This window comes from Octopus sinensis, linkage group LG21 (assembly GCF_006345805.1).
Source record: "Octopus sinensis linkage group LG21, ASM634580v1, whole genome shotgun sequence".
Lineage (NCBI taxonomy): Eukaryota > Metazoa > Mollusca > Cephalopoda > Octopoda > Octopodidae > Octopus > Octopus sinensis.
The window spans coordinates 23,319,228-23,333,222 of NC_043017.1; the positions used below are offsets into that span (position 1 = coordinate 23,319,228).

Here is a 13,995-nt window from a genome sequence, read left to right on the forward strand (position 1 = left end):
TTTTTATAATTACGACAAAACAATACATGTAGTAATAATTAAACTACTGATTAATTTTTAAAGTAAGTCAAGATGCCGTTTGTTAAAATCGAAACCACAATGAAAAGAGAAAAAGAAAACAAAGAGAATGGCGATTCGGAAAAGAATAACAGAAAAGAAGCGGTTGTCCTTCTCACGTTACCACCATGTGTTCAAACGCACATGCCAATACTAGACACATGTTATTGGATTCGAAAAAAAAAAGAACCCTCTATAAATTCCTGATGACTTTACGAATTAGTAAGGGGACACTAGTTACGAGGGACGGTTATGTATTAAATCTGTTGTCGATTGGTATTAGGGTATGGCTTAAGTCATATATAAAGAGAGAGAGACATGTGCTAGTAAACAGTTTACGCAGGTAACCATGTCAAATTGCTACGCGTAGAACAGTTGTGGAGGAAGAGGAGGTGATGGCTGTAATAAGAGCAGTCTAACCAATCAGAACGATATTTTAGCATCTCACGAACCAATCAAAGGAGCGGAAATTTTCTTGTTTGAAAGAGAGATATAGTAATAAAGAAAAGTAACAAACAAAAAGACAAATAATGTCGAGTGTGTGAGGGAGAGAAGTGGTTCGGGCTTAAGAGAAGTCGCAGCTTGCTGTAACAACGATAACCCAAGAACTAGTCAAAGACGACCGAGAGTGAGAGAATCTTTCAGCCACAACAAATAACTGATGGGATATATATATACTTGTCACTACACGGTGAAGTTAGTTGCGGTCAGAAAGAAATAAAATCCCAACCGAAATCCGCATCTCCTTTCGCCGAATGATAGGTAAGTGTGTCTGTGTTAAGGATCGCTTTTTCTAAGGGTTTCTTTCGTGTCATCACTTTTGTTAAGGGTTTTCTTTGCTATTTACCTTTTTGTCATGAGATCCCGTTGTGTACAGTTATAACAGCGATAACAAGGAGCACAATCTTGTTTCCCTTTAGCCTGAGGTGAACCCAGATATATCAGTTAAATCATTCTTTTGAATAAGGGAGAGAAGTAGCAATAAACCTTTCCCAATTTACATCGAGAAAGACTTTAAAAAAAAACAACGAAAATTCATTATTTTTTTTTTTTAAAACTAAGTGTTACATCGGAAAAAAAAAAGAAAGAAATGTTCTGTCCATTTCCATTGGTGTCATTAGTTATGTTTATGCCCTGGTCACAGAATTTCTGTGGCCCCATCTTCAACTTCCTAGCAGTTCGTCTGCTCCCCCACTTAGTAATCGCTGATTTGTTCTTGACACCAGAACAAAGAACTCTTCTTTGTTCTCTCGCTCTAATTCCACTTTACTCCACCCTCGCTACTCGATCCGGACAGATATTTTTTTTTTACTGTTTTATTTCTTTACCGTAATCGTTTTTGTCTTTCAGTTTATCGAACCAAAGAAACATTTATTGCCTAACCTCCTAAGTATTATATTACCTTCAGAAATGCATAGCATCTTTGCAAGACACCAAATTTATTATTACTACGTTTATTGTTAGTGCCCTGCACATTTTCCTACCGTTGCTGTTTCACTGTGCTTACCTTGGATGTTTACACACACACACACAATTTTATATATATATATATATATATATATCTATATATATATATATATATGTATAAATATATATATATTTGCGTGGCTATGTTCGACGTCTTATATGTTGTGTTGGGTGCTTACTGTTTCTGACCTAGTGACCTCTGCATAAATCATTATAATGAGATGGGTTCACTCTCTTCAACCACTCACTCTTTCAGTATATGTCTCTCCTATCCCTTTCTCCCTCTGTTGCTTTACTGCCAGCTTGGAAAGCTCTCCCTTTTATTTATTTTTTTATAGCTCTCCTTTTTGCCACCGTCTTTTCCCTTCATATAAACAGATCTCTTCTTCAGCCTCATCTTTCCACACATGAACATTTCTGTAAGTAGCGTGAGTTTGTTTTGTCTTTTTTTAAATATATATTTTATTCAGTTGTAGACCGGCATATCTGACTGTTAAATTCTATAATCAGAAAATGGGAGGCAGGCAGCTCTTGCTGGATCTATTCCCACTTCCGCTATGAGCCCCTCTGAAACATTAGGGACCTCTCTCTCTCTCTCTCTCCCTATCTCTTTCTTTCTTTTTCACACACACACTTTTTCTTCTTTCACTCACTCTTAATTATGATCTTGCTTTGTTACTTACTATCTCTAACGTTTCTTTTTTTTCTTTCTTTGTCTTCTTATCCTTCAGATTTTGATGAAATCGAAACGGTTTAGTTTTTGTTCATTTGAAATATCCGTTGTCTTCAACTATCGGGATGTTTAGTAAACAAACTGGTTCACTTAGTAGGTATTTGGTCGATGCCAACGTCTTTATTCGTTGTTGTTTATCCCCCAGTCAGGCTTAATCAAGCAGATCTATAATTAAAAGTATTCCAGCTCTGATCCTATCATCTTTTTGAATATCTAGGATTACCTTATTTTAAGACATTGGCGTGATGCTTTAGATGTTTGCTATGTCTATATCTTGAGTGACCAACTCGAGTCTCCCTCTTTACTCACTTTCGACTTTCGTCAAAGCCTTCAATTTATTCACTTCAACACATAAGAAAGAAAGGAAATCTTGTTTTGTCTTAACTTTTTCTTCACAACGTAAACTGTTTTGAGCGTTTCTATTAATTGTTGTTTCAGATTTGAGAAAGTTTACAAAGTCGGTTTTATTTTTTTTACTTTGTACTTATTTGCAGTTGTTACGATTGTTAGATATACTGTCATCGAGGAAGAATCAATAAGACAAAGTACCCGTCAAGTACTAGGTGGTGATATAATCGACTGTACCCTCCCTTAAATGTCTGGATTTGTGCATATGAAATTATTATTATTATTGTTGTTGTTGTTGTTTGATCTTGCCTTTCTTTGGGTGGCCGAGAAAAACAAGGACTTATAATATATGTATTGTGAGTGGATAGGAGAATCGACTCGCTTATTCTACTTTTTAGTAAAAAAAAAACTTTGTATTTTAGTTTGTAACGAAGTATGAGAAATGGAATGCATGATTGTCAGTCATTTAAATTAGTATGACTATTCTCAATTGCACACACACACACACATCCTCCGAAGGACTATATTTTCAATTAAAAATTATTTTCGACTCGTAGTGCAATATTTCTATGGGTAGTATTTAAAAACAAGAGGAAAAACGCTTTTGCGTATTATGCCTGATTTATTATTTAGATTAAAAAGAATGGAGCAATGTTGTGAGTGACAGGACTCAGTAAAACCAATTGGGTAAAAACATTTTTTACCTGAAATAATGCAAACAGGTAGCCTTTCTCTAACCTCCCATCTCTCTTTCTTTTTCTCTCTCCTTCTCCCTCTGTTATTGCAGTCTTTACCTCTCCCACTGACTGCCAAGAACTTCCTAACTACTATTGTGCTGTGTTCGGCGTTCGAAGCTTGTTTTTAGCTCCACTTTAATCCTGATAGAGAAGACTTATGATCAAAGGCGTTCCAGTCGTGACCACCCTTATTTATCGGGGATTTTCTAGGATTGCATGCGTATTCTTCCATATTTTTAAAGATAACAAGGTGTGACTGAAGGGTAATTTTGCTGCTATTTCTAACAATTCGAGCGACCATGTAAGGCTCGATCATTGACTTCGTTCTTGGTGGTGGTGGTGTTGATGGTCGTCATCATTTTCATTGTTGTCATCATCAGCAGCATTAAGCAGTTTGCTCAATGCTTGTTGAAATTATCACATTTAACCATTTTCTGTATATCTATGATTGTTGTTTATATTTATTAGAGATCACCACCATCGTCGTCGTTGTTAATGTTGTCATCATGCTCTCTTACACATTCCTTTCCTCTATTGATTTCTATCGAAACGAGCACGGATGTCATTGAGTGATTACCTAAGATACATGAGTATTATTTCTAATGATGTTCTTGGTATAATAGTTAGTAATTGTCATTGTACAGTTGATGGTAGTGGTTGATACTCTTTGACTACTTTTGTAGTCTCGTGTGGTAGTGGTGATCGAGCTTTACTGACAGTTGTCTCGGAGGTTGTTGGCCTTAATGCTCGACAATGATGCTGGTGGTGAAGGTGACGGCGAAGTTAGGGACTTCATCGTTAATGTACTACTTTTGTTGTAATTGTTATTTAACAGCTGCTCAGCTCGGATCGAGCAAGCCTTTGATCAAAGACATTCTGACCATGACCATCTCTCTCTCTCTCTCTCTCTCTCTCTCTCTCTCTCACTTTTTATATATAGTTGTGAGTGTGCCTTTATTATTTTTTTCTTTTTGTAGCAGTGAGTGTCTCTGGGACTACATGATTGTCAGTAGACCCTTTATATAATGGTAGGATTGTAATTTAGATATTTATTTGCTCCAAGTCTAGTGACTACAGAGAGATTTTATCGTTAACTCGAGTTTTGAGCTTTTCCGGGTATTGTTAAAAAGATCATTAAAAGCACGTTGACAGCGACATCATCAGATGGTGATAGTAGTGGTTGTTGTTTAGATCCAGCTGTGACTAGCCTGTCATTTCGTTTATCTAGGACCGTATTGTCCAGTGTATCTTCATTTATTAATGCAGTAGGGTATGATTTAAGTAGATTTGACTGCTATTTCTGTTAGGTCGAGCGATCGCGTATAGGCTGTTGTTGACTATGGTTATGTTGATTGTGTTATGTGCTGTTGGTTATGTTGATGATATTTGAAATAGTACATAGTTTAGCCCAAGATCATCTGTGATCAAAGGCGTTCCAACTGTGATCATCCCGATTATGTTTCGTACAGAAAGTGGGTGAGAACAAAAGTGTAACAAATTCGTATTTGGGAAAAAATTTTTTTAATTCAGAATTATTATTTCTGTTACATGAAATAGGAATATTGTGTGTGTGTGCGCGCATAAAGGTTAAATACTACTATTTTCTTTTCCCGTAAGGTAAGGGACTTCGAGGGACAGCTATTCCAAAACTCCGCCATGTTCTTTTTTAAAGACAGTAGCGTATGATTTAGTTGCTATTTCTAGCATGTATGACGATCATGTATTTCTGGTGAAGGTGGTAGTCATGATGACTGTTGTGGCGTTAGTTATATAGCGAATGAATATATTATTGTTTAACCTCTGGTCAGCCCTTAATTTTGCAGATCAAAAGAGTTCTCATTGCGAACGATATTTTTCTAGACAGTAACGTGTGATTTGAGAGGAAGTTGTTTATCTTGTAGCTTGGTCTTAAACAAGCCGACGTAATCAGATGCTTTTCAGCCAGTAGCCCGTTTTTTTTTTACCCACCCCTCCCCGACTACATTATCCTATATGTTTCTGCATCGTTAACATACCTAAGGTGTGATTTTAGGGAGACTTGGCTGCTAGTTCTAGAAGGTAGACCAACCACATGTTATTGGTGGTGGTTGTTGCCGGTAGTTTATAGATAGTAATGGCAGTAGTAGTAGTGTTATAGAGTAGGCAGATTGCAATTTCAACTGTTCGTGTTCACATGTTGAGAAGGGGAGCGAGACGGTGAGGGAGAGCCATGCCGGTCGGCTAACGGCACGCCATTGTCTCAGGCGCTGCCGCCGTCACACTGTGACTGCATTTGCCGTATCGAGTCAAGCAAGCGGGTAACGCGGAAGTGGAAGTCTTCCTTTTAAACATAGGAATGTAGGTCGCACATGCGAGCAGGCAGTTTTTTTTCCCTCACACTCGCCCTCCCGCCTCCTTCTGTCTGTCTGTCTATCTGTCTTTGTTTCCACTCTGTCATATATATATATATATATATATACATACACGCACATACACACATACGTAACAAGGGCATTTTTTTTGTCTACTTGTGTGTGTGTGTGTGTGTATATATATATATATAGATATATATATATATAATATATACACATACACGCACATACACACATACGTAACAAGGGCATTTTTTTTGTCTACTGTGTGTGTGTGTGTGGTGTGTGTGTGTGTGTATATATATATATATATATATATATTATATATATATATATATATATACACATACACGCACATACACACATACGTAACAAGGGCATTTTTTTGTCTACTTGTGTGTGTGTGTGTATATATATATATATATATATTATATATATATATACACACGCACACACACATATACACACCTTACTTTTCTATTACCGCTACTTGAGGCTTTTCTTGCACTGCTACAATCTATGTTTGCATGGATGACTTGCAACGTTGGCATTGTTGGTAATTCGTCTGGTATAGTGGCCTTCGCTGCTTTACCTGTGGAGCAAACTGTCTGTCTAGCCTTCTTTCTCTCCTCTTCCTCTTCCTCCTCCTCCTACCTTCTTGTTTTTCCTCTTTCCTTTCTTCAATTTTTTCGTGTGCAATTTTTAAATTTTCTCTTTCTCATTTCCTTTTTTTCATCCTGTTACCATCTCCTTGGAAGAGTAATAGCCGAGCCGAATCGGTAGAACAATCAAGCTAAATTAACCTTGCAATATAATTAAATATATAGTCAGGTCGAATTCTTTCAGAGTTGTTCAAATAAAGTACCTGTCAAGTATTGGATGGAAGTGGCGGTGTCGATTTAATCGACAGTTCTCTCTATTCCACAAAATTTATGGCATTTGCTATGCGATATATTTATTTCTTTTAAAAGCTATGCGTCTCGGATTTATAGATTAGGGATTTTTGGAATTTTCAACATTCATGCCTTTCCGAATAGATTTAGCGAGTTTTGCGTTTTGTTTTCGGTTTGTCATCCCCTAAGTTTAATCTCATTTTCATCTTTAGTTCAAATTCTAGCAGTTTCAATTTGCTTTGAATACACCAGGGACGGGAAATGAATACCAGTAATATGATAGGGAAAAAGCGACAGTGTTATATACCCGTCCGCTTTCAAAACATAGCTTGCATGTCTGATTTTTAAAAAATCAATATTTATGAACTGAAGTAAAGAGTAATATACACTCATTCATATTACCAGATATAAGCATATACACGCGCGCACGCCGCACGCACACACAAAACTCACTCTCTTTATTCCCCTCTCTCTCCCTCTCTCTCTCACTCTCAGACACACACATCTAGACACGCAGATTCAGCAGCAAATGCGTACATCTGTACTAAATCAAGCACGAACAGAGGCGCGCACACACGGACACAGCTACTCACATTCATATACATACACATAGTTACATGCATGTATACATAGACAGTAGACGGACATATGTACTCAGGTGCGCTTGCGCGCGTGTATACGACTTGTGTATGTTTCAACGTGTTTGTTCGTGTATATATATCAGCGTGTGTTTAAATTATATTACGTTTCCAGACATGTAGTGATATTTATTTTCCCCCATCTTTCCTTATCGCTTTTTATCTATCTGTCTGTCTATCTATCTATCTATCTATCTATCTTTTTATCTAATCAAGTGTCTGTTGGATGCGTTAAAACTCATTCTTGGAACTGTTCAGAAAGCTCAACTGACAACCACCTCTCCGTCACTTGTCAATTGATCACTCGACCACATCGTGTTATTTCATATACGACTAGCTTTATATTACGCAACTGAACACATATTAGAATCATACATTAGACAGGCTTGTATTACACGCACATACATTACTACTTGGATCACACGAATATGTAGTCTTATGACATAACCAGACTGTCCTTGTTTCTTATATTACTTAAACACACCATACAAGCCAATATGGAAATAGACTTAAATAAATAATATATGATATAATAGAAATATCATCAGGGATAGCGTTAAAAAATATATGTATATCCACAACAAATTTTTGCCTATCAGAGTCCCCATATTATGCTATGTTTATACAACGATACAGAGACATGTTATCAAAACTATACTTACTACGCAACTTATTAAATACATAATACATACCATCTTAAAGAAGGAAGGACACTGAGAAATGTAGTTATAGATGTTTGTCAGGCCAAACTCAAGAGGTGCATGGTTGGAATGCCTTTGATATAGATCTGCATGATCAAGACTGACCTGGGGTTAAGTAACGAAAGAATCTTTGTTGTCGCACGACCTGCAGAAATAGCAGTCAACTCGCTCCCACATTTTACGCTGCTGTCTTAAAGAAGACGAAGGCACATTTGATAATGTAGTCCTCGATACACTTGCACTATTTGAAGACAACGGGATGATCACAGCTAAAATGCGTCTTGATCAGGGATGACTTGAAGCTAGACAACATTAAATAACGAGTCAATGAGGGAGCCTTTATATCACCACATAGACTTGCTAGAAATAGCAACCAAAACTTTGAGATCATATTGTACACATTGTGTAATGTACTTCCAGATATCCATAAAAAGACATGATGGTAACGGCTGGAACGCCTTTGGTCGTAGGTCTGCTCAATCAGGACTGATTAAATAAACTATACAACATATTGAGTAATCGCTATAGTAGACTATAATAATAACTAGACGAACATAGCATTAAACTGTTAAGCCGTATATATCATAAAACCACTAGACGTACATTAATAATTAGTTATTACTTTTAACATGTTGCGTCACTGAAGACTGTCTTTTAGATTCGCTTGTGCTCACATTTTCTGGCGAACAAATTCTGTTTATTTCTAAAGACTTCCCCCGTTGTAGGTGAAGTTGACAGACGTAAACAAACAAAACTGAACCAAAATATGAAGGAAACATTGCAACTGAGGGATGTTACCCAATCAATATTGAGCAATATATTAGGGTTATATCACAAACAGGATTCTACATCTCACATACTCTCTACTAGATCCATACGGTAACTTTTAAACTGGCATCATACATTTACTAAGACTTATATTATTACCCAACACTCATAAATGGAATAAGCTCAGTCGAGACAGTTGACACCTCTCACTTGCAAAATGTTTTTCACGTTTTGGTATTAAGAAACAAAACCAAATCTTTTGCCGTTACCATACGAGGCTTAACAATAAAATAAGCCCTTGGAAGAAAATTAGTCTAATATAGCACAAATAGATCCCAAGACGTTTGAGGATTCAAGTGATTATAAATATTTTTTTAAATTTAAGACAGCTTGTTTTACATAGTCATTCTATAAATTTGTATCACACAGCAAATCAAGTTAATATCATGCATGTCAGAAAAGTTTATATATGATGACCGAACCATCTGTCTTTTTGTTTTATTTTATCTCACAACCAGACATGTTACACAACTACCTGATATATATATATATATATATTCAATTTCATAATTTCAGACATACTTGTATATTATTTCAAGTAGGCTAGTATCGCACTCGTATCACATGCAGACTACCAAGCAGACGTATATCTACCAGACAGGCATAATAATACAAACCAGTTTGGTTTTCTCATTGTAATACCAAGAGGCTAATTTATATTTTATTTATTTATTTATTATTCTATTTTCTCCAGAATAATTCGGGCGCTGGTACATACATAAACATACATAATATCACGTATTTTTATTAAAGAATAGAAGTTTGGAAATATTGTTTTTCATTTTTCCTTGTATGTACGTGTATATTCATTCATAATGTGTTAATCAGTTTCTGACTGACGGTGTCTTCAGGCAAGGCATGATCAATGCTGTCTGAATTTAAGATTTCACGATATTTCATTGTGTGTAGCGAGGGTGACCTGACTTGCTTAAAAGGAAAAGAAAAGGAGCCCATTCGAAGCAACCTGTACACAGTCGCTTGGCCTGATGGAAATATCTCACAAACGATACCTTAACCACCTTAAAAAAGAAAACATTAGACAATGAAATCCGAGGTATTCCCCAAAAGACATGGTCATACCTGGAACACCTTTGATTACAATTCTGTTCAATCAGGTTTGGCCTTGAGGTTAAATAACAAGGTACACACAAATAAACTTCGGATGTTATTGTTTAACCCCAAGTCAAATCTGATTAAGTAAACCTGATCAAAGGGGTTTCTTCCGTAGCTATTCCCACTTTTTTTTTCGGAGTACCTTGGACTACATTATCAAATGTGTCCTTCCTCTTTTACAACAGTTGGGCATGATCTGAAAATTTACCTGTTATTAATAGCAGATCAAGGGGCCTTCTTTGAGAGTCACAAAGTATCACCTTATTGAAATCCTCATATTTTTGTACTAATGCAGAAGTCTACGGTAAAAAATTAAAGCTTGGTTATTTACTCTTTTATATTAATTATTATGAAAAGCAAAAGATACTCAGCCAATATAAACCGCACATAAAATGCCTGAAAGTCTCCAAATCAGCACTGGTTGCGCAGACCTGAGTAACGAGATCTCAGCGTAACTGTGTACTCCGGGTTACATTATCCAATACTACTAGTATTATAAGATGGTCAGGGTTTATTTGAGAATGATTTCTCGCTGGTCGTTGGTTCGAGCCCTGCAGTTTCACCACCCCTTATACATAATGTATTCTGTTGTTTAATAACAAGATTAGCGTTAACAGAATAGACTTATGATTTAACCACGTTTTAGTTGACCATCCCATCATTCTCTTACACGTCATATATCTTGTGCTACGTTATCCAATGTCTCATTTTCTGTAAAGATAGTGCGTGATTTTAGGCTGAGGCTCCCCCGGTGGCTCGATGTAGGAAAAGTGTGTGTGTGTGTGGTATGCCTACGTGATTTTTGTTTCTTATTTTTTTACTGCCCACAAGGGGCCACACACAGAGGGGACAAACTAGGGCAGACGAACGGATTAAGTCGATTATATTATATTATTTAATCGACCCCGAAAGGATGAAAGGCAAAGTCGACCTCGGCGGAATTTGAACTCAGAACGTAGCGGCAGACGAAATACCTATTTCTTTATTACCCACAAGGGGCTAAACATAGAAGGGACAAACAAGGACAGACATAGGTATTAAGTCGATTACATCGACCCCAGTGCGTAGCTGGTACTTATTTAATCGACTCCGAAAGGATGAAAGGCAAAGTCGACCTCGGCGGAATTTGAACTCAGAACGTAACGGCAGACGAAATACCGCAAAGCATTTCGCCCGGCGTGCTAACGTTTCTGCCAGCTCACCGCTTTGTGATTTTTGTTTCTGTTGGTCATTGAGCAGTAGTAGTACTTAACTGGAATGTGTCCGTTAATTATGAGATGTCAAGTCAAGTGTCTCTTCTTTGCTGTCCTAGGTGCCAATGTGTGTTGTAGCAGTACGCCATTGTGGGCATCACTTAAGCCTTGTAGAGTATCAGCGGCTGTTGGAGACTGAAATTTCTTCTGACTCTAAAGAGACTGGTTAGACTTTGCAATGCGATCCTAGCTATGCTAAAGATGTGCGTTAGCCAGGCGAGATCCTCGTTGACAGTGAGACCTAACATTTGCCGCAACTGTGAAAGTGCTGATCATGATTAGAGGGAATGTGATAGGGCTTAGGATGGGGGAACTCTTTTTTAAAAAATTTTCTCTCGGCATGGACTCACTGGAGGATGCTCATAAGCCCTCCATGTATGGACTCAATACAGGTTTGGCGCGTGATATCTAGTTTGCGTGTAGATGATGCATGGTTAGGGAGGAGTGAAGGATTGTGTCATCGACATAAGAGTGGTTGTTGAATATAGTGATAAGTCGGTCTATGACGGACAGAACCGAATTGTTGGGAACATCAGAGTTGACTGAAAATGGAACTTAGAGAGAGCACTGCCAACACATGCCGCAATCGTGCGATTTGATACAAAGCTATCGATCCAAGAGATGAAAAATGGGTAGAGCCCATAGGCGGGAAGTTTTGATACGAGATTTGGATGTCAGATACGGTTGAAAGCTTTGCTGATGTTTATAGCAACAACATTGGTTTCTCTGAATTTCTTTAAAGTGAGAGCCCACTGATGAGTGACATAAGAGAGTAGGTGTCCAGTAGATCTGGTTCCGCGGAACCTGTATTGGTGGTTCCCGAGAAAGTGGGAATTAAGATGATGGTAAGCATCATTACACACACACACACACAAACACACACACACACACACACACACACACACACATATATATATATAAACACAAGTTGTCCTGAAAGTAATGCGAAAGTGGACATAGATTGTTCACATTGTTCATGTTCGTAGAGTAACTCTTCTACACAAGGGTACTACCAACGTAGTCCCCGTTACGAGCGATGCATTTGCGCCATCGATTAACACAACTCTCGAATTGTCTTAGAAAAAAATATAGGCGTGCAGTATTGTACATTCTTCACAGCTACCCTCGCTTCCATTTTGTCATCAAATCGTTGTTCCTATAGAAAGTTCCTCATTGGATCGAGCTTTGGACGTAGGAGGGTGCCAGATCTGATCTTGATGGCGGACTAATGACCAGTCCAATTTGCCGATTGCCTTATTTCTTGCCAAAAATCTGTGTGGTTACTTAGTGATTTGGTCTCTTCTCTAAGCTTTTCGAGTGTCTCGATGTACCATTCACTGTTCAGGGAATAGGCACATTCCAGAAAATTGAAAACCGTGACGCCTTTGTCATCTCCGAAAACAGTCAATGATACTTTCTGTGCCGTTGCTGGAGAAGAGATGCATTACCTTCGTTTCCGGACCATAAAGATACAGCTACATTTCATCTCCTGTCACAGGATCGGGGGAAATAAATCCTGCCTTCATCAGGTTCAAATGCTTCTACCCTTTCCTTCTTCAAATCGGATGTCATCTGCCTAGGTACCCAACTTGGCACACACCTTCTGATACCTAGTCTTCCACCATTTTCTGTAACGCATTGACTACAGTCCACTTGTACAGCAAGCTCAGTCTGTCTGCGCGAATCACTTCGTCCTCTTGTTGGCAATTCATGTCAGTAGTCGCAGCTGATGATCCCCACTGCGTGGTTTGTCCTTAATATTGATTTTTTTTTTATTTATCGTCTTTAAACCTCTTCATCTAACTGCTCACATTGCTCTTACCAATGGTGTTATCTCTCAGCAACTTGTAGCTTACTGTAGATGTCGGACAGCCTGAACCCCCTCCTTCGTCAACAATTCAATGACAGCAAGCTGCTTCTGCTTGAAACCCATTTACCTGCACTGAAAAACAAAAAAAGATACTATAGAGGAAGTGTTACTCCAAGAACATGTGCAATTTGAATTACCTGTGTCAGTTAATGCCGCGTTTACATTACTTTCGGGACAACCCTCGTATGTATGTATGTATGCATGCATTTAATAACTTAAAGATGATAGCAACAGGTATGTTTTTGATCACAGGTCTGCTTGATCAGGACTGACTTAGTGCTAGACAAAACAGCCAATTCTAAGATGTGATATATTCTTAAAGGACAATAAATGCTAACTTCTAAGAGAGAGCTTTTATGTGTGTGCGAGAGAGAGAGGGGGGAGAGACAGACAGACAGATACAAAGAGAGAGAGAGAGACAGTGCAATAGATGACGAAGGAATTTCGTGTTTCAAATGCTAAGTCTGAGTCTTTTGACAGCAAATCATTGCTTTATTTCTAATACTATATTTGCAGTCACGAAGTATTATAACAAGCTTAATTATTGCTATAACCTTGGGCAATACCTACCTAATACTATAGTCTTTGTTAATCTACTTCATATATATATATATATTGGTGTTATATATATATGTGTATATATGTATGTATGTATATATGTATATATGTATGTATATGTGTATGTGTATGTATATATGTATGTATATATGTATATATATATGTATGTATATATGTATATATATATATAAACATACACACATACATACATATATACAAACACATACATACATTTGCATGTGTGTGTGCACACTCATGTATTTCGTTCGTTAATTTGAATACTTCGTCTTCAAAGTTTAAAAGTAATATTTGTTCTGATCCATTTCCTCTCCTGACATCTCTGCCTTCGTGCCTTTGTGATGCTCCTACCTTCACAAACTTTCTCCCATTGCACCTGTCATTGTTTTTATCTCTTGGTGATTTAAATCAATCTTAGAGAAGTGTGGTT

General features: G+C 37.5%; 1 protein-coding gene across 1 annotated transcript in view; it reads left to right on the forward strand.

Annotated features, from left to right (window-relative positions):
* The first annotated feature begins 567 nt into the window (after positions 1-567).
* The window catches only part of LOC115222809 (SIN3-HDAC complex-associated factor-like), a 46,268-nt gene continuing 32,840 nt past the window's right edge, over positions 568-13,995 (forward strand). Inside the window, exon 1 of the mRNA XM_029793114.2 lies at positions 568-819. The gene's annotated coding sequence lies outside the window, so the exon portion shown is untranslated. The remainder of the gene's footprint in view (positions 820-13,995) is intronic.